The following is a 25,945-nucleotide window of genomic DNA, read 5'->3' as shown; positions in this document are numbered from 1 at the left end:
ATTCACTTCAGTGTTCTTGGCATGTAGTAGTTACTCTGGAAACAGTTGGTAGTTTAGCTGGGGCCACCTCAGGCATCAGCCTGGGAACATTTTTTGTCAAGGTAGAAAAAAGAGTGAAAAGACCTCAAGCACCTTCTCCCTCATGGTCAAGGGCTGGGTCCTTCCTTTTGGTGGTTGGGAAGCACAAGTTATTTCTCCAAAACTCTTGAGACTCTCCCAAGAGATGAGGTCCTTAGAGGGTCCATCATTGGTTTCTTTTTTTTTTCCTTCGATTTTTAAAAAAACATCTTTATTGAAGTATAATTGCTTTACAATGGTGTGTTAGTTTCTGCTTTATAACAAAGTGAATCAGCTATACATATACATATATCCCCATATCTCCTCCCTCTTGTGTCTCACCATTGGTTTCTTACTCTTCCATAGGATGGCTAGCCAGAAGCCAAGGCCATTGCTCTCCATCACCTTATGCTGTTCTTCATGGACTGTAGGCAAGTCGTTTCCATGAGAATTTCTAATAATGTAAAACCTCAGGTGAACAATTACAAGGGAAGTGCAGCCATTTTCCATTGACTGTGTGTGAGTGTGTTGGGGAATGACATTCTTTGTTATGTCTAAAACAATCCTTCAACATACAGATATGACTAATAGGCACATGAGAAGATGATTGATCATCATCTCTAATTATTAGAGAAATGCAAATCAAAACTATAATGAGGTATCACCTCACACTGGTCAGAATGGCTATCATTAAAAAGTCTACAAATAATAAATGCTGGAGACGGTGTGGAGAAAGGGGGACCCTCCTACACTGTTGGTGGGAATGTATTGAATACATTGGTGCAGCCACTATGGAAAACAGTACGGAGGTTCCTCACAAAACTAAAAATAGAGTTGCCATATAATCCAGCAATCCCACTTATGGGCATATATCTGGAAAAAACAATAATTTGAAAAGATACATGCACCCTTATGTTCATAGCAGCACTATTTACAATAGCCAGGACATGGAAGCAACCTAACTGTCCATCGACAGATGAATGGATAAAGAAGATGTGGCATATATATATATATGTAATGGAATACTACTCAACCATAAAAAAGAATGAAATAATGCCATTTGCAGCAACATGGATGGAACTAGAGATTAGCATACTAAGTGAAGTAAGTCAGAAAGAGGAAGACAGATACCATATGATATCACTTATATGTGGAATCTAAAATGTGACACAAATGAACTTATGTACAAAACAGAAACAGACTCACAGATGTAGAGAACAGATATGTGGTTGCCAAGGGGTGGGGTGGGGGTAGGGGAGGGACGGATTGGGAGTTTGGGATTAGCAGATGCAAACTATTATGTGTAGAATGGATAAACAACAAGGTCCTACTGTATAGCACAGGGAACTATATTCAATATCCTGTAATAAACCATAATGGAAAAGAATATGAAAAAGAATATATATATAACCGAATCTCTTTGCTGTACAGCAGAAATAAACACAACATTGTAAATCAACTATATTTCAATAAAATTTTTTTAAAAACCAGTCCTTTAGAAGGAAAGAGTCCTTCCTATATTTTCTAAATACTCTACAACAAACATATATTCCTTTCAAAGTAAGAAATGAAAACTTTAAAAAACCATCCAATTCATTATAACAATGGTCCCAGGAATTCAGCATAGCCACATTTCTCCTGCTTTCTCCTTCTTGTCCCTATAAGATGCAGAGTCTTGTTAAGTTAAATAGGGAGGACAGATTGTGTCTGCACTTATTCCTGTTGTTTGAGAATGATAAGCATCAAGCCATCCACATTCCCATACAGTACACTTGGCAATAATACTGCTTTTCAAAAATCCACTGATTGGATAAATATTTCCTGAGCACCTACTATGTACCAAGCACCATTCTATATGTTTGTTTGTTAAACCTGTGAAGCCGGTATTGAGGGCCCCTACTAAAGGAGAATGCAGAGATGGTGGAAATGAGTGATTAGGAGACACAGTAGCTGTAGGTGTGACTCTAGTGACTACATAAGTGACTGTTACCGACAGTAAATTTGGCCCTGAATGTGACAGTGACGTGAGTAAAATAGTGAAAGTGACTAAATGGTAACAGGGACAGCTGTTTACTCTGTTAGGGTCTACTAATATTGACTTGATTTTGTGGCAATGAAAGTAGTTGAGTGATAATGATGGTGAAAACAACTGAAAGGGTGACAGCTGTGCACACATTCCTACTGCTATATTGTACAGAACTGTTTGAAGTTTGTGGTTATGGAGAGGGGTCGCATACTGGACAGTGACAGTAAAAAAAAAATGATGAACTGGATGACAGCAACAATGCAAATGACAGTTTTGCCCAGTAGATTGAATTTGTGATTAAAACGGTGATGGGAGTCAGTCCGACAATGACATCCCTCAGAACTACTCACTATCGACCCTGTGGATGCAACAGCTGTAACCAAAGAGGGAACTTGTCTTTGTACTGAGACAACTGGATTTGGGCGGCATGACTGTCAGTGACAGAAAAATTGCTTGTCAGGGACAGACAGACATTGTGAGGCTCAGTGGGCCAGAGCCGATGTGACTTAATTTGTCTGATACTGTATGGATATGACTTCATTTGTTTGGCTGTGTGAAAGTGGCCAGAGGAATTCCACCATGGAACGCATAGGGTACCACAGTACGTGACGGGAAAACCGAGCACAAGCAAAACTTACGCTTTTACCCACAAGCCTCTACATCCCAAAATGGGGAGGAAGGAGAGGCGGGACCAAAATGCCTTCCAGACGCTTCGATTGGTTGATACGGGTCTGTTAGCCTATTACGTCCGAGCCAAGCCTCTTCACCAATGAGAATGTTTCTGGGGCGCGGCCCACGTCACGTCTCCGCCTTGCACGTGAACTTGTTTTGGAAAAATGGAAAGAAATCTTTTGTGCCTAATTCTCTGCCGTTGTTTGAGATAAGATCTCAACGTTAGTGCTGCCCGGGCCAGGGACGGTAGAAACCCATTATAACTTTCCTAAGGGAGTGTGGGGAGGGGAAGGAGTGGTCAAGGGTCAGAGGTCAGAGAAGCGGCTAGCAACGGGTTTGTCCCAGCGTGCTAGCATTGGTGGAGAGCTCGCGCCCCGCCCCTGAGGCCCGCCCCCAACACGTGACTGTGGCGCGCGGGGCAGGCCGGGCCGCCCCCTCCTTGCTTATACCTCTTCCGCGCCGGCCTTAAAATGGCCGTCTGCTGGCGTCTCTGGCGCTGTTGAATGGAGAAAGCTTTATTGTTCCCTTCGGGCAGGAGTGTTCGTGTCCTTTATGGCGCTGTCAATAAAGAACCGCAGTTTGAATCGGTGCTGAACAGGTAACCATAGAAACGGGGCTGGGACTCAGCGTGGAGACCCCTTTTGCAGCTATGGCCTAAGAGGCGCCCCTAACGAGGGGCGAACAGAGACCCTTCGGCGTGGCGAAGTCTGCTGCGCTCTGCCAAGTCTCGGCCGTCTCTCCCCGCCCCGGGACGTGGAGCCCCGGGGCGGCCCACACCCCGAGCGCAGGCTCCGCTGTCGTCTGTGGCGGAGAGAGGTCACGGGGTCCCGGCCGGGACGCTCGGCCGGGCCTAGTCTCCGCATGGGGCCTGTTCTCCGCCTGGGACCTGCCTTCAACCCTCGTCGCCTGCTACTCGGCGCGATCGGAGGCCACTCCTCGCAGCTGCTTCTCGCACTCTCACCCCTCCTCCCCTCCCGCCAAATCCCGACCCCGGGCCCCAGCAAGTTAGGGTCTTAGGCCAAATCCGCCCCTCCCCCCTCCCCCGTTTTTGTCAGCCGGGAGCTAAGAAGGTTTTACATTTTTTAAAAAAATGGCTGTGAAGAATATTTCACATAATTTGTGATAGTTGCATGAAATCAGATTCTGATGTGCGTAAGTGAAGTTTTATCGGAACACATCCGTGTTCATGGTTTTTGTATTGCCTATGGCAGCTTTCCTTCTACGAGAGCAAAGTTGAGTAGTTGCAACAGATATCTGATGGCTTTGATCCCTTGGCGCTTGAAGCCGAAAATGTTTTTTGGCCTTTCACCGAAAACTGTGGCGGTCCCAGCTCTAGACACAAGTATTCTGGGTTGGTGTTGTCCTTCAGGGATTCCTCAGGTCCGTTCTCATGGAGTGGGAAACTCGAGTTACAACTGCCTTGTGCACCCAGAGCTCTTTATTTGACCAACCACTCTGGCTTCCATTACCTTTTCTGGCCTTATTGGTGTATTATTCAAAATGGAATTGTTTCTCCTACTTAGAATAACAATAATACCTACCGAGCGCCTACGGTAAGCCAGTTGCTTATTTATATCCATACACAGCTTTTTTGTACCAACAACTTTTTAGAAGTGTCCGTGTCTGTTTTGCAGAAGAGGAGGAAGCCCAGGTTCTGAGAGGTTAAGCTATCTAAGAGTGTGATAGATTATAGGTCTGGCAAATTGAGCTCTTCCCTGGGAGCGCCCTGCCTGGGGACCCATGTTCTGCTGGGACTTCATTCTTTCACATTTCTCAAACTGGGACTGTTGGTTCTTCCTTGGAATCGAATCCACATCTTTGTATGGCTTGTGGAGATTTAATTACAGCCTCAACTGAAAATTTTCTCTACTTGGCTAAATCATCAAACTTCTGCCACACCCGACTTCCTAATTTAGACGTTTTTATTATTTTTTTATTTTTAACATCTTTATTGGAGTATAATTGCTTTACAATGGTGTGCTAGTTTCTGCTGTATCACAAAGTGAATCAGCTCTACCTATACATATATCCCCATATCCCCTCCCCTCTTGCGTCTCCCTCCCACCCTCTCTATCCCAACCCTCTAGGTGGTCACAAAGCACGGAGCTGATCTCCCTGTGCTATGTGGCTGCTTCCCACTAGCTATCTGTTTTACATTTGGTGGTGTATATATGTCCATGCCACTCTCTAACTTCACAGTTTACCCTTCCCCCTCCCCGTGGCCTCAATCCGTTCTCATCTGCATCTTTATTCCTGTCCTGCCCCTAGGTTCTTTAGAACCATTTTTTTTTTTTTTTTTTTTAGATTCCATATATATGTGTTAGCATACGGCATTTGTTTTTCTCTTTCAGACTTACTTCACTCTGTATGACAGACTCTAGGTCCATCCACCTCACTACAAATAGTTCAATTTCGTTTCTTTTTATAGCTGAGTAATATTCCATTGTATATATGTGCCATATCTTCTTTATCCATTCATCTGTCTATGGACACTTAGTTTGCTTCCATGTCCTGGCTATTGTAAATAGTGCTGCAATGAACATTGTAGGACATGACTCTTTTTGAATTATGGTTTTCTCAGGGTATATGCCCAGTAGTGGGATTGCTGGGTCATATGGTAGTTCTGTTTTTAGTTTTTTAAGAAACCTCCATACTGTTCTCCATAGTGGCTGTATCAGTTTACATTCCCACCAGCAGTGCAAGAGGGTTCCCTTTTCTCCACACCCTCTCCAGCATTTATTGTTTGTAGACTTTTTGATGATGGCCATTCTGACCGGTGTGAGGTGATACCTCATTGTAGTTTTGATTTGTATTTCTCTAATGATTAATGATGTTGAGCATCCTTTCATGTGTTTGTTGGCAATCTGTATATCTTCTTTGGAGAAATGTCTGTTTGGTAGACGTTGTTCTTTTATAAGAGTTGTTCCCAAACCTAACTATTCATCACTAGTTTAACTAACAGATAGATTCAGAACACCCATGCTTGCATGCATACATTTGTTAATCATTCAGTATTTGTCAAGCACCTAGAATATGCTAGAGATGATTCAAATCCCTGAAAATACAGTGGTGAACAAGATCAACGTAATCTCTGCCCTTCCATGGAATTTAAATTCTGTAGGGGCTTGGACAGGTGGCATACAGGTAAACAAAGATAATTTCATATATAGCTGTCATTGCATCACAATAATAAAATTAGTAGTTCATATTTATTGAGTGATTCATGTGTGCTAAGGACTTCACTATGTGCTTTATTGCCATGGCTTATCTTATCATCCTCACACCAGCACTATGATGTAGGTAGTATTAATATTCCCATTTTAAAGATGAGGAAACAGAGTCAGGAGAGATGACCAAGGTTACATAGCTAATGCATAAGGGAGCTGTGATCTGAACCGACACTGATCACACTAATCACCCTGAATTATTCCATCTGTTTGTTATCTTTCCTACTAACTTGGGAGGCCTTGAAGGGCAGGGACCACACTTTACCTCTTCTTGTATCAGCTGCTAGCCAGTGCCCACAACCTGGTATTTTGTAAATAGTAAATAAACCCAGGCCATTCACTGGCCAGACACTCATATTTGAGTGTCTGCTATTTACCAGGCACCACTGTGGCTGTGATTATCAGGGTGAAACATGGACCCAAAACCGAGTGTCTTAACACAGTAAAGAGGTAACAAAATTACTCCAGAGCTGCATGCTCTTGGGCCAGTTACAGGTTATTGTCTGATTTGTCAAATGTGGATAATGGTACCTTCTCAAAGGATTGTGTGTGTTTTCTTTTTGTTACACATATTGCTGAATTCCAATTAGAGAAAACTAACCAAAATTTGACCCCAAATGGAAACTTACTTAAAGTGATAAATAATAACAAAAATTCAGAAGTATGTTACAGATGAGGGGGTGTGTATGGGTGTGTGTGTGCATGGGTGTGTGTGTGTGTTTCTGTCTTTGGGGGGAGAACAGATCTTATTTTTTTTCTTAATGTTTTGTTAAGAGAGGATCTTTTCCAAATAGGATTTAATTTTTTAAACAAAATTATACAACTGTCTATGGAGAGCATTTTTCATCATTTTAGTGTTTTAAGCTTGAAACTATTTGCATTCCTTCATTCTAAGAAAATGATAGGCTTTTTCTAGTTGGTAGTAATTTTAGAATTTGTTGCAAATGATTTGGGGTTTTCTCTAAAAGTTTTCAAAATAATGTTGCATACTTTAAGCAGAATGTTGAATGCTTTAAAGCCGGTAGACTTTTTGAATAGGTAAAAATAAATGATGATGTTTGGGCTCACGAACATGAAAAATTACAGAGGCAGTAATAAATTGAGCAAACCATATAGGAAGATCAGCAATGTCAAGTTTTGTTTTAAACTGTATCCAGTAACCGTATTGCACGTGTCATCAGAAGATGTAATCCAGCCCAGCAAATGGAGCAAGGAACTGGACGGAGAGTGGCATGTTAATGCAATGTTAACCAACAAGCCCTGAATTAAATTGCTATTTTAGGTTTGGGTGGGACCTTCACATTTAAAGTATTGCAGTTTTACTCTGTGATTTGGGTCTGTTGGATTCCAGTAAAGAGTAGGTGGTTACACTAGCTTTGAAGGATAATATAAAACTGCAGGAAGAGCCAGGGCATACCAATTTGTTTTTCAATCTATTTTATTTCAGTTCAAAGCATCATTGCAGACAGGCAGTGCAGGGAAACAAGCCACACTTTGGCAATACTCATCTGCTTTTGGAGATTGAGGAAGACTGAGTATAACCAAAGTGTGGCTTATTTTTCTGGACTATCTATCTGCAAAGGTGCTTTGAACTGAAATAAAACAGATTGAAAAACAAATTGGTATGCCCTGTTGCCTCATACTGAGTATTTACATTACCCTTCTGGAGTACTGCCTGTACCAGCACCCTGGGGGGAAGCGGTGACCCTTCAGCCTCTTTCAGCTCTTCAAGAGAGTGAGCTCTTTGATTTTCACAAGGAAACTGAATTGGGATATATTGTTTCCTGGATCTCCAATAGCCTGCCTTCTAAAGCCATCATCTTCATAATGTGGAGAAAGCAAGCTATAACTTATAGAGGAAAGAATTAAATATTAAGGGCATTTAAACTCAGAGATGAGGTTGTCACTTTCTTTAAGTCATGCAGAGGGTGCAGTATTTCATTTGCAGAGAGTGTGCAGTTGTAAGACTCCTACAGCTCTCAAGGGAGAGAAAGGTAGGGAAAGAAAGCTATCTTTCCTTACATTTCCCTAATGTTGTTATTTAACTCCATATCCTAAAAATCATGACATCAAGTATTTCATTTCCATAGATAAAGTAAATATGTTATTGCTGATCCACATCAGCTTGTTAATCTGGGGTAGATGGTCAAGTTGCAAGGGATCCATGAATCCTTTGAATTTGCCTGCAGATTTGTGTGAATGCCTTTTTTTTTTTCCTGGGAAGAGAGCCCATTACAGGCATAGCTTGGAGATATGGCAGGTTCAGTTCCAGACCACTGCAGTAAAGTGAATATTTTAATAAAGCGAGTCACATAGAAAATACTTTATTGGTAAAAAATGCTAGCCATCACCTGACAATGCATGGTTGCCACAAACCTTCAATTTGTAAAAATTGTGCACTATCTTCAAATCACAATAAAATGAGGTATGCTTGTACTGTAGTCAGGTTTCAGAGGGGTCCTTGACCCTTCAAAAGGTACTGAGCCAACAATGAACATGTAACACCACTGAACCGAAACAGTGAGGAGAATCCCCCTAAAACTAGTACTTTCTATTGCTCTGGGACCTTGACCCCAAAGGTGTAAAAGTATCTTTTCTTGCTTTGTCTCCTGTCTAAACTGGTCAAACATAGTTGAATGTTTGTGTATAATATAGGCATTCACCCAATGAGGTGCTTCAGGGATACCTTAGAGATCATTGTCATTATTTTACGTGAGACTGGTGAAATGGGGACATGTTGTCTCAACAACCTGGTTAGCAGATGAACGTATTTGTTTCTTCTGACAGGTGAAAGGAAGAGTAGTAGAAGCCCAGTACTTTGGCTCTAGGCATCAACTTTTTGCAGATGGAGTCAGTTCCTCAGGGTTAGGAAAGTAGGGTTAAAAGGGAGAGAGGAGGAGAGGGATAGATTCAAGGAAGCAGAGACAGGAGGCGAGGATGCTTCCCCTGCATTTGTCCTGGAGACCCTCTGTATCTGTGACAGTAGAGCTGCTATTTTGAAACCAAACTTATCTCAGAACTTGTCTAACATTAGGACCTCTGAAAGAGTCAGTTCGTGATGTAATTTCTGGTTTTATTAGTACCCGAAAGGAAAAACAAAAAAGGAAGGAAATATCTTTTAAATCTTTATGTTAGGATATTTTGTAAAAATGGGACCTCAATAGAAAATGGCTTAGGCCAGAGTTTGGCCCGTGTTGTGTTTACCAATCAGTTGCTTACATTTAAACATGAGAGATTTTACGTCTGTCTGACCCCTGAAGGTGTTTGCATGAGTGACTTCTGCTATAGGCTCTAGAATCTGGTTCTGGGACATACAATACGGCATGTTTTATGAAGGAAAGGGCCCAACTAGGTTGAGGGAGATTAAAAACAAAGGATTATAAGTGTGAATAATAGCTTTTGAGGCTCCAAATACTGGTTACTTGACTTTTTTTTTAACATAAAAAACAAAAATGAACAGTATATGATTCTATTTCTGACTTTGAGAAAATTTTACAAGAGGTAATCTAACTCTGCAGTTTCATCTGTTTCTCAGCTTTCTAGGACTGTGACCTGACAGTTGGGTCTTCCTTCTTGACTTCCTTAGCTCCCTGCTCCCACGAGGGGTTCTGGCAGCAGTGAACTTAGCAGTTTTCTTCCATCTGGTACTTCTGGTCTCAGAGGATGGAACCACGGAGCTGCCAGAGGCAGAAACCTGGGAGTCATCCAGTGTTCTTCCCCTTCTCTCAACTCTCCACCCCCTTCCACTCCCCACCCACAAATGGCACACATTTTTTAGACTGCAGGCCTGTTGATGTCCCCTTTCTCTTTTGGCTAAAGCCGCTGTAATCTCTTGTCTTGGATTACTGCGGCAGCAGTCTGTAGCTGGCCAGCCACCTTTCCACCTTTGTTCTGATCCAATCTATTTTGTACACTGTTGCCAGTGATCTTTATAAAGCACAGATCGGAACACGTTACTCTCCAGGCTAAAACTCCAAGACGGCTTGCCTGCCCTCTGTGTGGTTCCTTGACATGGCTTGGGCTGCCCTCAAGCCCTGGATGTGCCCACCTCAAACCTCAACTCTTAGCGCTTTCTCCACTCCCCTCTTACCCTTCTACTTGAGCGTCAGTCATTAACACTCAATGGGCAACATGGAACTTCACCGTTCCTGGACCGTGGGCCATGCTCTGGGGCTTTCGGGCTGTTCCTTCTCTCTGGATTTCCCTGGCCATGTTATTAACCAGGCAAGTAGCAATGCTGCCGTCTGTCCTGACCATTAGATTACTGAATGTTGTTTTAGTTTTCTATGTGGTTCCTTTTGTCCTTAGAATATATGCTATTTGAGTTGTATAGTCAAACATTGTCCTAAAGTCACTTCATGTAATTATTTTCTCTATGTGGTTATGCCACCAACTTGATAAACAGTCCCATTTGTTTTAAAACTTAAGAATTGATTTTAAAAATCTAATTTTGTTTTTTTAACTATGAAAACCATTTACATGGTTCCAAAATCAAAACTATACAGCAAGGTATATTCATAGAAGTTTTTATTTCATGCCTGACCCTTCTTTTCTGTTTCTCTTGAGTCTTGCTGCCAGAGTTTTGGGGTTTTGTCAGTCTGTTAGGTAAGAAATAATATTTCAGTATAGTTTAATTTTGTTTTCTCCTTTTACGAGTTACAGAATATCTGCCCAATGTCTGCGGTATAAGTTACAAAAATATGTTTTCCAGTTTGTCACATGCCTGACTTTACATATGTAGTGTTATTGCTATACAAAAATTTTACATCTTTACCTAGTCATAATGATCAGTCTTACAGTGTATTACTTTAGATTTTGAGTCAGAGTTAGGAAGTTTGCGCCACTCTCAATTTATGAGGAATTCATTAATGTTTTCTTCTAGTACATATTTGGTTTCACTTTTTTTTTCTTTTTTCTTTCTTTTTCGTATCTAAGACTCTGATCCATTTGGAATTTATCTTGGCATTTGGTTTGAGGAAGGATCCAATTTTATCTTTTTTCCAATGGCCAGCCAGGTGTCCCAGCACTACTTATTAAAAGCTCTTATCTTTTCTCCACTGATTTGAGGTGCTGTCTTTAGCAGATACTAAACTCTTATGTGCATTTGGGCTTCCTACTGGATTTTCTGTTTTGTTCCATTGATTGTCAACTCATATGCCATTACAAAACTGTCTTAATTTTAGAGGCTTTGTGATTTGTTTTACTGTCTGGAGGGGCTAGTTTTTTCATATTGCTCCTTTTCAGAGTTTTCCTGGCTGTTTTGCTTGTTTATTCTGCCATATGAGCTTTGTAATAAATTTGTCTAATTTCCGGATGAAACAACTTGATGGTATTTTTATTGAGATTATGTTAAATTTATAAATTAGCTTAGGGAGAACTGACATCTTTATGATGTTGAATATTTCTATCCAAGATCATGGTCTGTCTTTCCATTTGCTCAAGGCTACTTTTGTGATTTTTCAAGAGTATTTTATGTTTTTCCTTATATAACGTTTGTTTGCTTCTTGCTCAGTTTGTTAGACTTTCATTCTTAACTTTTTAAAAAAATAAATAATTCCTTTAAGAATCCCTCCAGAACTTCTCAGAGAAGTTATATACACCCACGTACTCAAAAATTTTTGCATATCGTTTCTGGTGGTTCATAGATACCCTCCTCCAAAAGCCCATCCCATTATATTGTCGCCTCAAAACCCCTTCTGTTGTCTGTCTCTCTCTCTTTCCCATTCTCAATACCTAGCTCTGTGTCCTGCATACTGTAGGCAGTCAGTACATAGTTGTTGAATGGAATGAATAAAGCAGTAAGGGGAAAAAAGTGAATAAAAGAGTGAGAAGCCTATAAGAGCTATATTTGTGAAGGTTTTCCTTGCACAGTTGTTCCTCAGTCTGCAGTCTGTAGCCTTAATTCACCGGTTCATAGCATTTTGCTCTCCTCCTTATCCCCATCCCAGAACTTAAAAAATACCATGTTGATAATAATAGTTAGCATTTAATGAACACCTAAAAAGTGCCATGCACTGTACTAAGTGTTTAACACAATTTCTTGTAATCCTCACAGCAACTAAGCAATAGATACTATTATCCCCATTAAAAATACTGTTATGGAAATTTCAAACATAAAAGTGAGAATAGCATTATGAGCTCCCATATACATGTTCACTCATTTTGCACTTGAGAAAACAGGTTTTGAAAGATTAAGTAACTCAAGGTTACAGAGCTAAAGTCAGGTATAGAACCGAACTCTTTTTAGCTCCTTATTAAGGTTGTTTTTAAAATTTTAAACTGCACCTGGCCAGGGAAAAGCAGAAGCAAGGGAGATGGTCCGGAGCTACTCTTCTAAACTTTAACTGGTAGTAGTATTTTATTAGTCTTCCCTTCTAATTCACGTCACAAATATTTCCCTCACTTCTACTGTTTGCAAACAGTAAGTCCTCCTCTCCCTCTTTATTGCTTCTCTTATGTTCTCTGCTTTTGCTCTGCCTTCTCTTTATCTAGTTTTATTAGTGCAATATGATCTTAGTTCATTTTTAAAGGCGTCACTGTTTTGAGTACCCAGCTCCTAGCATGATGTTGGGAATGTAGTAAGAACTTAGAAATTTAAGCAGCAGTGAAACTTGCTGCTCTTATGCATTTAGCCCATAGGTTTGGAACGGTCCTATAACTTCTGAATGATGCTCAGAAGCCCTGGCAGTCATTAAATTTGACCACCTAGACACAAGCTGCTCTTACAGCTGGTACTCTGCTGTCAACTGCCCTCAGTTCCAGTCAGATTTAAACCAGAGGGAGACTTTCTAAGGTCAAAGTCCAAGACAGCAGAATAATTGACCCCTAGAGTTCTGGATTTTTTTTTTTTCCTGGGCAGCATAAAATGAAGATTTCCATGTATTTCTTTGAACATTTTTGAGCAAATACTATGGAGTCCCATAGGCTCTTTCCAAACGTTAAAGACAATAGAGGGGCTTCCCTGGTGGCGCAGTGGTTGAGAGTCCGCCTGCTGATGCAGGGGACACGGGTTCGTGCCTCAGTCTGGGAGGATCCTGCATGCCACGGAGTGGCTGGGCCCGTGGGCTGTGGCCACTGGGCCTGCGTGTCCGGAGCCTGTGCTCCGCAACGGGTGAGGCCACAATGGTCAGAAGCCTGCGTACAGCAAAAAAAAAGACAATAGAGAAGTTATCCTCTTTTGCTTTTTTTTTTTTTTGTGTGTGTGTGTTAGTTCCTTAAGTTAACCCTCTTGTCATAATCCCTGGTGATGGATGGGAGAAAGATAGAGATGAAAATAATTCCCACTTCTTCAAAGGCAAGAGAAAAAGCTTACAGTACTAAGGGGAGAGGAGAATGGAGTTCATGTATGAAATATATACAGAAGTGTCCTGAAGGCTGGGTGATCTGAGTAGGGTAATAGGACAGTCTTACAGGAAGTTGGGGCTCCATAGACTCCTCAGTGCTTCTGCTGCTTAACTACAATGTGGAAGAAAAGAAGGATTTTAAGCTGAAAGTGGTCTCTTCTTCCCAGCTGTGCCATAAACTCCTTGAGAGCAGGGAGTATGCTGATTTCTTCTCTGTGTAGTTCCAAGCCAGGTAAGGCCATTTGTCTGAGCTCAGTAAAGATCTGCTGGACAGACAAGCACACACTCACTGTCCACTGACTAGGCTGGGAAATGGGTCTTGGAGATTTGCTGGGGCAGCATAGGCTCCACATCCCCCAGTGGCACTATTACCAGCTGTACGGCCTTGGACAAGTCAGGGGGCCAGAGTAATGTGTGTATGGTGCCTCATATAGTGGGGAATAAGTAGGCTCTAAATCAAGGTCATCTGTTCTTCCTTAAAAACTACTTCATTTACTGTGTATCTTTGCACTGCCTCTGAACAGAGAAGTTACCAAAAAAGTAGGAGAAAGACTCAAGGATCAAGAGCTTCACTGCTTTTTAAATTCTTAAGCTTGGGCAATATCCAGCGGTAAAGGTTCCGGCTCCAGAGTCAGACAGCATAGGTTCATTTACTGACTACCCCTCACTGGCTTTATGATTTGGGGCAAGTCATTTAATCTCTCTAGGTCTCCACTTTCTCAGTTAAAGTGGAGTTAATAATAGTAACTACCTCCCAGGTTTTGCAAAAATTATATAAGAGCACCCATGCAAAATGCTTGTCACAGTGTCGGGGATATAATAAATCTTCATAAAATGTTAGCTCCCATTGTTAGGTTGCTACCTTAACCCTTCCATCTTTTCCCCCTTTCCATAATGTCTTCCTCATTGCTTTCCACTTAAAAATATATATATCTGAGTCATAGTTAACAGAAGAGTCTGATTTCTGTTATTAGTGAACTGGAAGATCTTAAAACACTTCTCAGGGCCTCAGTTTCTTCATCTACAAATGAGGGAATTGGAGCAGGTGATTTCAGAAGTTCTTTGTATCTCCTATTAACTTTCAGTGAGTTAAAGGCTTTGTGTGAAAGAGGCCTAACCCTCTCCCTTTCCTAACTTGACTCAGCTGTGAAACTTGCAATGTGATTGTCTATAAATTCTTTTTTAAAAATTATGTAATATTTGACATAGAGTATATAGAAGATACTTATGTAACTTATATAAGTGATGAGGCAGAGTGATTAAAAACAAGTATATCAGACTTCCCTGGTGGTCAGTGGTTAAGAATCCGCCTGCCAATGCAGGGAACACGGGTTCGATCCTTGATCTGGGAAGATCCCACATGCTGCAGAGGAGCTAAGCCTGTGCACCACAACTGCTGAGGCTGTGCTGTAGAGCCCGCGAGCCACAACTCCTGAGCCTGTGTGCCACAACTACTGAAGCCCACGCACCTAGAGCCCGTGCTCCGCAATGAGAAGCCTGCACGCCGCAACAAAAAGTAGTCCCTGCTCTCTGCAACTAGAGAAAGCCTATGTGCAGCAACAAAGACCAACACAGCCATAAATAAGTAAATATTTTAAAAAATGAAAAACAGTTTATCTGTGGACTGATCACACAGCCCAAAGCTGTAAAAACAAATATTTTGGCAGGTGTATTTTCATGCTTCCTTTTAACATTTAATGAATATTTACAGTGTTACAGGTAATGCCCTTCATGTGCATTGACTCACTAATAGAGGCTTATTAATGCTTACAACTATCCCATGAGATAAAACTAATATTATCCTCATTTTACATATGAGGAAACGGAGGCCCAGAGAGTTAAGCAACTTGCCTCAAGTTGTGTAGCTGGTAAGAGAGGCAGATTTGTGATTCACCCGCAGGCGAGCTGTCTCTACAGCCTGTGCCCTAAACCTTTACTGTTAAACCCACAGCCTCCGGAGTCATGAGGCCTGTTTTGGTATTCTTCAGTTGCTTGAGCTCTTTACTTTTACATTAGATGGGTATCTTTGATTTTGGAATTTGCTACTGTGTGGTTGAGATTTATTCCCCCCTGAAGAAAAGTATATTATCATAATCAGATTGGTGAAAACTCAGAACTCATCCACATTTTCAGGTCAAGACAAAAGTGTCAGTGATGAAGCCAAGGGTCTCTTGTAACACCTAAGAGGTTGAAAGTGAAAGCACTGAAGTGAGGATTGCTTGTTGAGAGTCTTGACTGCAGGATGGAAGAGTCCGCGTTAGGTGTAATGTAGTCACAATCCCCAGCCACTCATTAGATGAATATGTTGCTCAGGAGATTTTGCACTTTGGCCTGTGAAGAGTCATCGTTGATGAACTACTGGATCGGAGCAGCATGGCCCGGAAAGGCAGATAAGTCTCTCAAAGCCTCCTTCCATTGTAATAGCCTTGAAAAATTGCTTGTTTCTATGAATTAGACAAAAGCTAAGAGGACACAAGCAGTTTGTTATGCCAGACAGTTTGATGTTTTGCCTCATTGGTTTTTTTTTTTTTTTTTTTTTTTTTTTTGCGGTATGCGGGCCTCTCACTGTTGTGGCCTCTCCCGTTGCGGAGCACAGGCTCCGGACGCACAGGCTCAGCGGCCATGGCTCACGGGCTTAGTTGCTCCGCGGCATGTGGGATCTTCCCGGACCAGGGCACGAACCCGTGTCTCCTGCATCGGCAGGCGGATTCTCAACCACTGCGCCACCAGGGAAGCCCCGCCTCATTGTTTTGAACACCTCAAAAGAAGAGTTTCATTAGAGATTGAGAGAATCTGGAAAAAGAAGTTAGTTGAATGTAATGGTTATTATAGGCTTATCAAGAATCAGATGCTAGCTGCCAGTTTTGAGATGTGAAAAACAACCTTTCTAGTGGTCCTTAATCTCCTGCCTCTACCTCCTTGAGGATATGGTGGTGAGGTGGTGGTAGTGATGATCATGATGACGATGATGCTGATGTTGTCAGCTAGCAGCTAATCAGTTTATTGAGCACTTGCTGTGTCCCCAGCATATAATGCTGGTGCTTTAGCTGTGTTAATTCATTTAATCTTCCAACAACCCAGTGAGAGAGGTACTATTATTACCCCTATTTTGTAGATGAGGAAGCTGTGCCCCATGGAGTTTAGGCGATTTTCGCAAGGTCACACTTTGTAATTGGGCATTCAGGCTTCACACTCAGGAAGTCTGGCTCTAGCTCCGGCCTCTAACCACTGAGCTACACTGCTGCTCATGACCTGTCTCCCAGAAAGTGTGCAGTTGAATAACACTGTGTGTCCAGTAATTTAAAGAGCATTATAGATGCCTCTTCCCCTTCCCAGTCCATGGACTTGGGTTCAGACCCCACCCTAAAGTTATGTAAATTCCTTGTGGGCAGAGATTATATCTTATTTAACTTTGCTTGGTGCAGGGTAGGAGCTAAATAAATGTCTAATGAGTGTATAGTATGTTGGAAATGACACTAGCTTTGAAGCCAGACAAACCTACCTGGGTTTTTAAATTTGTAGATTATAAAAATAATGCATGTTTACTGTATAAAAAATTTGAAATATATGAAGAAGAAAATAAGTCCGCCATAGTGATACTACCTAAGGATAACCATTATTAGCATTTTTATATATTTTCTGTCTTTTTCAATGCAAATGTATATATGCATGTACATATATTTTTAAACCAAGTTGGAATTATATATACAGTTGCATCCTGTTTTTTTTTCCTTTTAGTATGTTGAGAGCATTTCACCACATTATTAAAAATCTTCAAGAGCCTAATTAAAAATTTTTTATTTAGATATAATTCACATGCTATACAATTTACTGTTTTAAAGTGTACAATTCAAAGTCTGTGTAACTATCACCACTTTCTAATTCTAGATCATTTTCATCACTCCAAAAAACAACGCTCCATACTCATTAGCATTCACTCCCCAGTCCTCCTCCCAACCTCTAGCAATCACTAATCTTTCGTCTTTATGGATTTGCCTATTCTAGACATTTTATATAAAGGGGATCATACCCTATGTGGCCTTTTGTGTCTGGCTTCTTTAACTTAGCATGTTTTCAAGGTTTACCCATGTTTGTAGCACTATCATTATTCCATTCCTTTTTATGACTGAATAATATTCTGTTGTACGGATAAACACAATTTTGTCCATTTATCAGTTGATGGATGCTTGAGTTGTTTCCACTTTTTGGCTGTTATGCATAATGCTGCAGTGAACATTAGTGTACAAGTTTTTGTGTAGACATATGTTTTCATTTCTCTTGGGTTTATACGTAGGAGTGGAATTGCTGGGTCTGTATTTAACTTTTTGAGGAACTGACAAATTATTTTTCACAGTGGGGCTACCATTTTACATTCCCACCAGCAACGTATAGGATTTCCAGTTTCTCCACATCCTCAGCAATGCTTGTATTTTTTGTTTGTTTGTTTGTTTTATTATAGCATCCTAGTAGGTGTGGAGTGATATCTCATTGTGGTTTTGATTTTCATTTCCCCAGTGACTACTGATGTTGAGCATTTTTCATGTGCTTATTTGCCATTTTTTATATCTTCTTTGGAGAGATATCTGTGCAGATCCTTTGCCCATTTTATTTATTTTTTTTGCGGTACGCGGGCCTCTCACTGTTGTGGCCTCTCCCGTTGCGGAGCACAGGCTCTGGACGCACAGGCTTAGCGGCCATGGCTCACGGGCCCAGCCGCTCCACGGCATGTGGGATCTTCCCGGACCGGGGCACGAACCCGTGTCCCCTGCATCGGCAGGCGGACTCAGCCACTGCGCCACCAGGGAAGCCCCCTTTGCCAATTTTAAAATGGGCATATTTGTCCTTTTATTGTTGAGTTGTTAGAGTTCTGAATACCTTATTCTGTTTATGTATTCTGGATACCAGACCCTTATCAGATATATGATTTGTGAATATTTGTTTCCATTTTGTGGATTGTCTTTTTACTTTCATGATAGTGTCCTTTGATACACAGAAGTTTTTTAATTTGATGAAGTCCAATTTATTTTTTTTCCTTTGTTTACTTGTGCTGTAGGTACCATATAGAGAGCCTGATTTTTAATGGCTACATAATATTCTATAATATGTCCGTATACCATATTTACTTTAAAAATCTCATATTATACATCTAAGTTTCCAGTTTTTTACCATTAAATCTATTGCTCTGGATACAGTGTGCATAAATATTTTATTATATCTCTAATTATTATCTCTTTATAAATAGATACTTAGAAGTGGGTCTAAAGGAATAAACATTAACAATTTTTTTTCTTCTGATATCATAGGATTCTCTTTTTTTTTTTTTTTTTTGCGGTATGTGGGCCTCTCACTGTTGTGGCCTCTCCTGTCGCGGAGCACAGGCTCCGGACGCGCAGGCCTAGCGGCCATGGCTCACGGGCTTAGTTGCTCCGCGGCATGTGGGATCTTCCTGGACCAGGGCACGAACCGTGTCTCCTGCATCGGCAGGCGGATTCTCAACCACTGCGCCACCAGGGAAGCCCCTCATTCTTTTTTTTAATCTGTAATTATACAACTGATATATATTACAGATATATTCTGTAAAACACATCCTGGTAAAATATTCAAACAGTGCACGTAAAGTATATCCTCCTCAGTCCCCCCAAATTCTCATGTCCCTCTCCAAGGAAATTTTTTTTTTTTTAGCTGTACGCAGGCCTCTGCTGTGGCCTACTGCTGTGGCCTTCTCCCGTTGCGGAGCACAGGCTCCGGATGCGCAGGCTCAGTGGCCATGGCTCACGGGCCCAACAGCTTCGTGGCATGTGGGATCTTCCCGGACCGGGGCATGAACCCGTGTCCTCTGCATCGGCATGCAGACTCTCAACCACTATGCCACCAGGGAAGCCCCAAGGACATTTTTTTATAGCTCTAGATGAGCAGATTACTTACTAGATTACTTCCCTGAATAATTTTTACCAGTTTACACTCCCATCAGCACTGTGTAGGTACCTCATTGCTCCCTTCCCTGCCTTATTAATGCAAATATTATTTTTATCGTAATAGCTAACACTTATTGAGCATTTACTGTTGACAGGCACTTTGCTAAAACATTTAAGTTGCATTATCTCATTTCATCTTCACACCAGAACTGTAAAGACGTTAAGGCTCACGGTGATTAAAGTGACCTGCCTAGGGTCACTGAGTAAATGTCCAAGTTAGGCTTCAAACCAAAGTCTGCTAAAATCAGAATCAGTGATCTAAAACCACTGTTTCCCAGTGGTTTTTTCAATTGTCATTAAAAACTTTTCCAATTTGCTTGCTCCTAAATAGTATTAATGTTTTAATTTGCATTTCTTGATTCATCAGGGTGTACTTTTTATTGGATTATTGACTTTATTTCTTTTATGAATTATCTGTTTTTCTTTGTCCATTAAAAAGATTTAAATGTTAATTTTTTTCTTATTTTTGTATCATCTTTCTATTCTAATATTAACTGCTTATTTTTCACTTCATATGACACGGAAGTATTCACTGGTTTATCATTTATCTTTTAATTTTGTTAATGGTGGTTTTTTGGGACGTTTTCATTTATATGTAGTCAAATCTATTGATCACTTGTAAATTTGTTTCCTTTATGCATAGAAAGGCCTTCTCCATCCCAACCTTAGTGAAGTTATTCATGAATATATTATCTCTTAAATATCTTAAATAGTTACTTAAATTGTTGTTGTTGTTGTTTTTTATGTGGACCATTTTTAAAGTCTTTATTGAGTTTGTTACAATATTGCTTCTGTTTTGTGTTTTGGTTTTTTGACTGGGAGGCATGTGGGATCTTAGCTCCCCAACCAGGGATCAAACCATACCCCCTGCACTGGAAGGTGAAATCTTAACCACTGGGCTGCCAGGGAAGTCCCTCGTTTTTGTTGTTTTTGTTAAGTCACAAACCTCCCTTACAGTTCTACTAATGACAGTGGATTGGGAAATTTGCAATCATATATTCCCTGAGATACTTTTGGGCAGTTTTATGGCTTGAGGATAATTATTTTCTCATTGAAAGATCTATCAGTGACTGATAATTTAATCAACATTCAAAGAAAAAGATAATAAACCATGTAACACACCTGGTGCTAGTGGCTGCCAGTCTGTCACGTACATAGGAAGCCCTCCCCACTGAGGGCCTGTTGTATATACTTAGGAGTTTGGTACTTTGGTTCAGGTGCTAGCTTGAAAGGCCAGAAACCTGGGTCCTGAGTCTGGCCGTACCATTGCCTAGATATGTGACTTACCATGTCACTGAATTTCTATCAGTTTCTTCATCTGGAAAATGAGTGGGCTGAATTACATAGTCTCTACAGATAATTCTAGTTGCAAAATTCTCTGATTTTTATTATCCTTCTGATCAGGAATCATTTATGTTTGTGATTGATAAATAATTTTTTTTTTTAAGTTTTAATGATCTGTGGCAGAGTGGCCTGAAGGAAGGCAGAGTAATAGGTGAAAGAAGTGCATGGGAGGAAGGAAGGAGGAGGTGAGCAGACCAAGGGAAAAGGAGTAAGGACTGATTCTGGTACAGTGGTGTCAGGCAGATGACCCAGATGGAAGTTAGAAGATGGATAAGTTCGGAGTTGAGCGCTTCATTGGACTTAGGCTCCTTGAAGGAGAAATAGTTCTGATCTGCTATGGATAGAAGTTTGGAGCACGTTAAGAAAAGCCTGAGGGTGGGAGCAACCAGAGGGCACTCCTTACATTCTGAGAGACTGAAAAATTAGCATGTTGTCAGTGCTATTAGTGAGGTGCACAAGGTCACCTCAAAGACAAAGCTAAGTTTAACTGTATCAGAAGAGAGGCTGGAGCCACAGAAGAGTCCAGGAACTTGGTATTGGAAGGGACAAGACAGAATGTCAGTTGGCAGTGCCCATGCAGTGGACATTGACCCTCAGACTCTACCTGCCCAGTCTGGGGCCCAAGCATTTACTTCCATGGCAAAGATAGATGCACCAGGCCACCACTGAATGTTGAGAGAAGTAGCCTCTTCTGTGATTCCTAAAAGGCTTTCTGATTATACTTGACCTTGCTGCTGGAATTTTTTCACAGATGACTGCAGAGAGTAGGCATATTTCACTAATAAATGAACTAATAAATTGACTTTCTGATTTATATTTCTCTTATACAATAAGTTTAGACATTACTATCCAAACTCCCCAAGTCTGATTAATTTTGAGACTTTTACACGATAGGGTGTTTGTCTCTATGAGGTTGATAACCAAACTAGACCTTTGGTAAATTAAGTTCAAGCTGTCGAGGGAAGCCTCTTGCCAGTCTCTTCCTGTCAAGCCAGCTGGCCTGTCCAATAGCACTGTTTCCCAGATATGCATTTCCATCCATCTTTTCGCAGAGACCAGCAAAAGACATGGCATCTCAAATGCAGGTGATCCTGTCAGGGCATCTAGCCGCACATCTCTGTCTGTGAGAGGAGTTGAGGAATGTTAGCACTGAGCCCTGAAATCCGCTCAAGACTAAGGTCGTAATTAAGAACAGGGAGCCAGGTAGATCTGCATTTGAGCTTTGCTCTAACTTAATACCTGTATGGTCTTGGGCAAGTTGCATAACCTTGTTGGACATTAGTTTCCTCATCTGTGTATTAGAGATAATAATGGTGTCTACCTCATAGGGATGTTTGGGGAATTAAGTGAGAAAATGTATGGACAGAGCTTAGAACAAATGCTGGACATCATTACCGTCATAGAGTAGTTAATGACCTTGCCAAAGGCATTCAAGAGATTCAAGCTAAGAAAAAAAAAATGTCATGAAGAGATTAGTGGTAGGACGGGAATAAAACACAGACCTACTAGAGCATGGACGTGAGGATATGGGTAGGGGGAAGGGTAAGCTGTGATGAAGTGAGAGAGTGGCATGGACATATATACACTACCAAATGTAAATTAGATAGCTAGTGGGAAGCTGCCTCATAGCACAGGGAGATCACGTCTGTGCTTTGTGACCACCTAGAGGGGTGAGATAGGGAGGGTGGGAGGGAGGGTGATGCAAGGGGGAAGAGATATGGGAACCTATGTATATGTATAACTGATTCACTTTGTTGTAAAGCAGAAACTAACACACCATTGTAAAACAGTTATACTCCAATAAAGATGTTAAAAAATAAAATTAAAAAAAAGAGATTCAAGGATAGGAAAAAGAGCAGAGATCAGTGGATTGGGCAAAAAACAATGTTTTAATCACCTCTTCACCTCGTTGATGGGGGAGGGATTCCTACCCTAGGGTTGGGATGGCTAAGCACACAACACTGGACACTGGCAGATGAGACTGAAAGCAGTTTATACTCACAGCCCCAGAGGAGGAGGCAGAGAGTGTACTCAGGAGCAGAGTTAACAACCAGGGGCTGTGGGAGGCAGGCTTGTAGTATCAAGTAGGTAGGTGCTTTCTGGTTTATGCCAGAGGATGTGATTGGCTTATTTGAATAATTTTGGTGGCTGGCAGGGAACTGAAACCCACTACCCAGGAATAAACAGGAACAGTGCCTGGCCCCTCTGATAAGGATTGTTTGGCTAGGGGACCTTGTCCATGGGAGCAGAATGGGTACTGGAATTTGTGGTTAGGACATTTGAGGCCTTCTTGATTTTACCATCTGTCAAGGCAGCACATAATATTAAGCCTTTATCTTTAGACTTTATACCACAAAAGAGAATATAGGCCTTGAAATGCTGTTCAATACGGCTTTTAGGGGATCTGGGTGTGGAAGGCTTTGGAAGACAAGCAGAGTTGTCCTGTTCTGTGGGGGAAGACAGATGGGCATAGTAGTTAGAATGGAAATGTCACAGTAGGTCATATATGGTGTCCTGAGCCCAGATCTCTTCACTGTGTCCAGTTCAGCATACAGTTATTGATGGGCTGTACCATCCTAGGACCTGCCAAGGCTCAACCAGGTTCAGTTGACTACTGTATTCTAGATCAGGAACAGTTTGATCTCCATTTACTTCGGCAGCAGCCAGGGAAGCTTGTCTAGCCCTGGAGGTCCGGGTTGCTGGAATGCATTCTAAAGGAGTTTTGGTTGGTGCCAGGCCACAGAGCTATTCACCTTAGGCCTGGTTATTAGAATCCTCCGTATTTTGTATGTTTTATTCTTAAAGCTGTTCTGACTGGAGCAAGGGCAGGTGCAAAAGGGAAGGTTTTAAGGATGACTTGGAACTTTTTAGAGGTGAAGAGTTGCTTAAAACGTTTGATAATAATTAGATGTGAAAAAGTGTGATTTGAGAACAGGCAATGTTGTATAGTGCTTTGCCATTCAGAGAGGATTCCTTGGACGATCAACATCTGAGTCAACCCAGAGCTTATTAGAAATGAAGAATTCAGATCCCACTGCAGACCTTCTGATCAGAATCTTTTCTTTGACAAGATCCCCAGGTGATTCTTATGCACACTAAAGTATGAGAAACTGTTCTAGTGGGTAGAAGGGCATGAGCTTTAAAAGGCTCAGTTAGACTGGATTAAAATCTCAGTTCCTCTACTGATTTCGTATGTGGTCTTGGGCCTGTTCCTTAACCTCTCCACTATTGGGACTTAATTATAAATTGGGTTTAACTATCTTGCTGGGTTATTAGTATTAAAGGGGGTAACATGTAAAATGTGCTTATTAGTAGCTTTTATTTGTGATTATTTGATAAATAATATCCTTGATAGAATATGAAAAGAGAGAGCAGGATACCATTACGGCTAACTTTGTTCACAAAACATGAATTGGTAATTGAGAAAAGTACAGTCTCCTGAGCCAATGGGCCAGTGGATATGGTTGGCTCACTAAACAGTTCCCCTCAGGGTGAGACTGTAAGTGTACTTGTTAAGTCACCAAGAGTTGACAGCTATACTTCTTAATGGCTACTGAGCTCTTGGAAGGTAGAATAATCTGCAGAAGTGGTAGCTAAGTCTTGGCCTCCAGTGAGGCCTTCACATTATAGAGAAAAGAAGTATGGCTTGAGAATTGAGACGGGCTCAGTTATGCCCCTTGTTAGCTTTGTGGCCCATAACAAGCCATTTAACATTCCTGAGCCTTAGTCTTCCTCTGTAAAACAAAGGTAAATGGAAGGATGAGGTGTAAATCCCAGAATATAGCAAGGTATTATCCCTACTTGATATGTACCATAGAGCTTGGTAGACAGCCTCCCAAATCCCCAAAGGTGACTCTTAGGCCGATTCAGCTGCTTTAGAATCTTCAGTATTGAAATTCTTCAGAGCTGTTCTGGCTACCTGGATTTCCCAGTGACCAGAACGTGCCTTAGGAAAGCACACAGGCCGTTCAGGTATTGCTGCAAATCTCAAAGATTGGAACAGTAGTAGACTAGCATTTGGGATGGAATGATGATGATAGTGATGATAATAATATTAGAAACAACAATGACAACCCATATAAAAACGTACTACCATGAACCCAGGAGTATCAAATACAAAAATCTCCATCCCTTACACTATATATTGCTGCCTTTCAGGCCCGCAGTGTAAGAGAAGAAACCAAATGACAGCTGCTTTTGAACTTGAGCAATGTGGGCCTGCTAAAAGCTCCGGTCACCCTTTTCTAACCTCACCAATCCTCCTTGCATTCTCAGAAATAATTGCTAGTGGTTCTCTTTTAACTTAGCTGATTCCTTAGATACGTTACATTTTAAATCATCTTTTTGTGCGTAGCAGATGCCCCATTTCTTGTCTCTGAGTGTGTGATCTTTGCTCTAATTATGTTGAGAAGGCCTGTTATTTCACCTGATTCTGGTTGTTTGTGAGATACTAAATAGCCATGGGGTTAAAGCTGAATCGGATCAAAGAGCAGCTCAGCCTCTCAGGACCTCAGTTTCCTCTGTTAAAAAGGGGAGGGATTGGACTAAGGTCATTTGGTCATTCCACAAGAGTATGTGATAGATAAAGTAATGAACTTCTGTTTGCTGAAAGCAATGAACAGGGCTCTCCAAGGTCCCTTCCAGCTCTCTGGTTCCAGCAGAGCCCAGAAATCAAGACAGAAGTAAAGATTATATTCTGGAGATAGGGATTATCAATAGCAACAGTAAAAACAAAACCAAACAAACTTTAAGCAGATAAGGTTGCATTGAGCCAGGCCATATGAGAGACGTCTCAGACTATGAGATATATGTGCCCAAAGGAGAGTGCAGAGTTGTTAAGAGAACTGGAATGGAGGACCCTAGATCAAGTATTAGGATGGCTTTTCTTTCTTGGGTATTGGGATATAGAAATCTAGGCAGATGTGTGTCCAACTTCTGCTCCTATGGAGCTTTATTTATTATTAGACAATATATATAGGATGCTTGTTCTTCCTTCCCATTGCTAGTCACTTTTCCCTGTTAGACCATGCCATCTGTCACTGGAATAGCTCTGCTTTAATTGTGCTGTTTTCAGAAGCTCCTCCCTCAAAGCAGGTTAAGTTCCTCTGCTCATTTTCTGGCCTCCCTAACCCAGGCAGCCTAGTGTTCCACATTTCCTCTTACCTGGGTATTTTCGGAGACCCATCCTAGCCAGCCCAGTGTCCATAATAATTATGGCAGCAACTTACTGGAGGGCTTTCCAACGGGTCCAGTGCTAACTGCCTATGCACATACATGATTCCAGAGCACTCTCCCTCCCTT

General features: G+C 41.3%; 1 protein-coding gene across 2 annotated transcripts in view; it reads left to right on the top strand.

The window, feature by feature from the left end:
* Positions 1-3,203: 3,203 nt before the first annotated feature.
* Positions 3,204-25,945, top strand: part of ZBTB40 (zinc finger and BTB domain containing 40) — an 88,641-nt gene continuing 65,899 nt past the window's right edge. For both annotated transcript variants that reach the window (XM_067015352.1, XM_067015362.1), the window contains exon 1: positions 3,204-3,353. The gene's annotated coding sequence lies outside the window, so the exon portion shown is untranslated. The remainder of the gene's footprint in view (positions 3,354-25,945) is intronic.

Source organism: Kogia breviceps, chromosome 1 (assembly GCF_026419965.1).
Source record: "Kogia breviceps isolate mKogBre1 chromosome 1, mKogBre1 haplotype 1, whole genome shotgun sequence".
NCBI lineage: Eukaryota > Metazoa > Chordata > Mammalia > Artiodactyla > Physeteridae > Kogia > Kogia breviceps.
The sequence above is the reverse complement of the archived record's forward strand: the minus strand, read 5'-3'. Positions and strand labels throughout refer to the sequence as shown.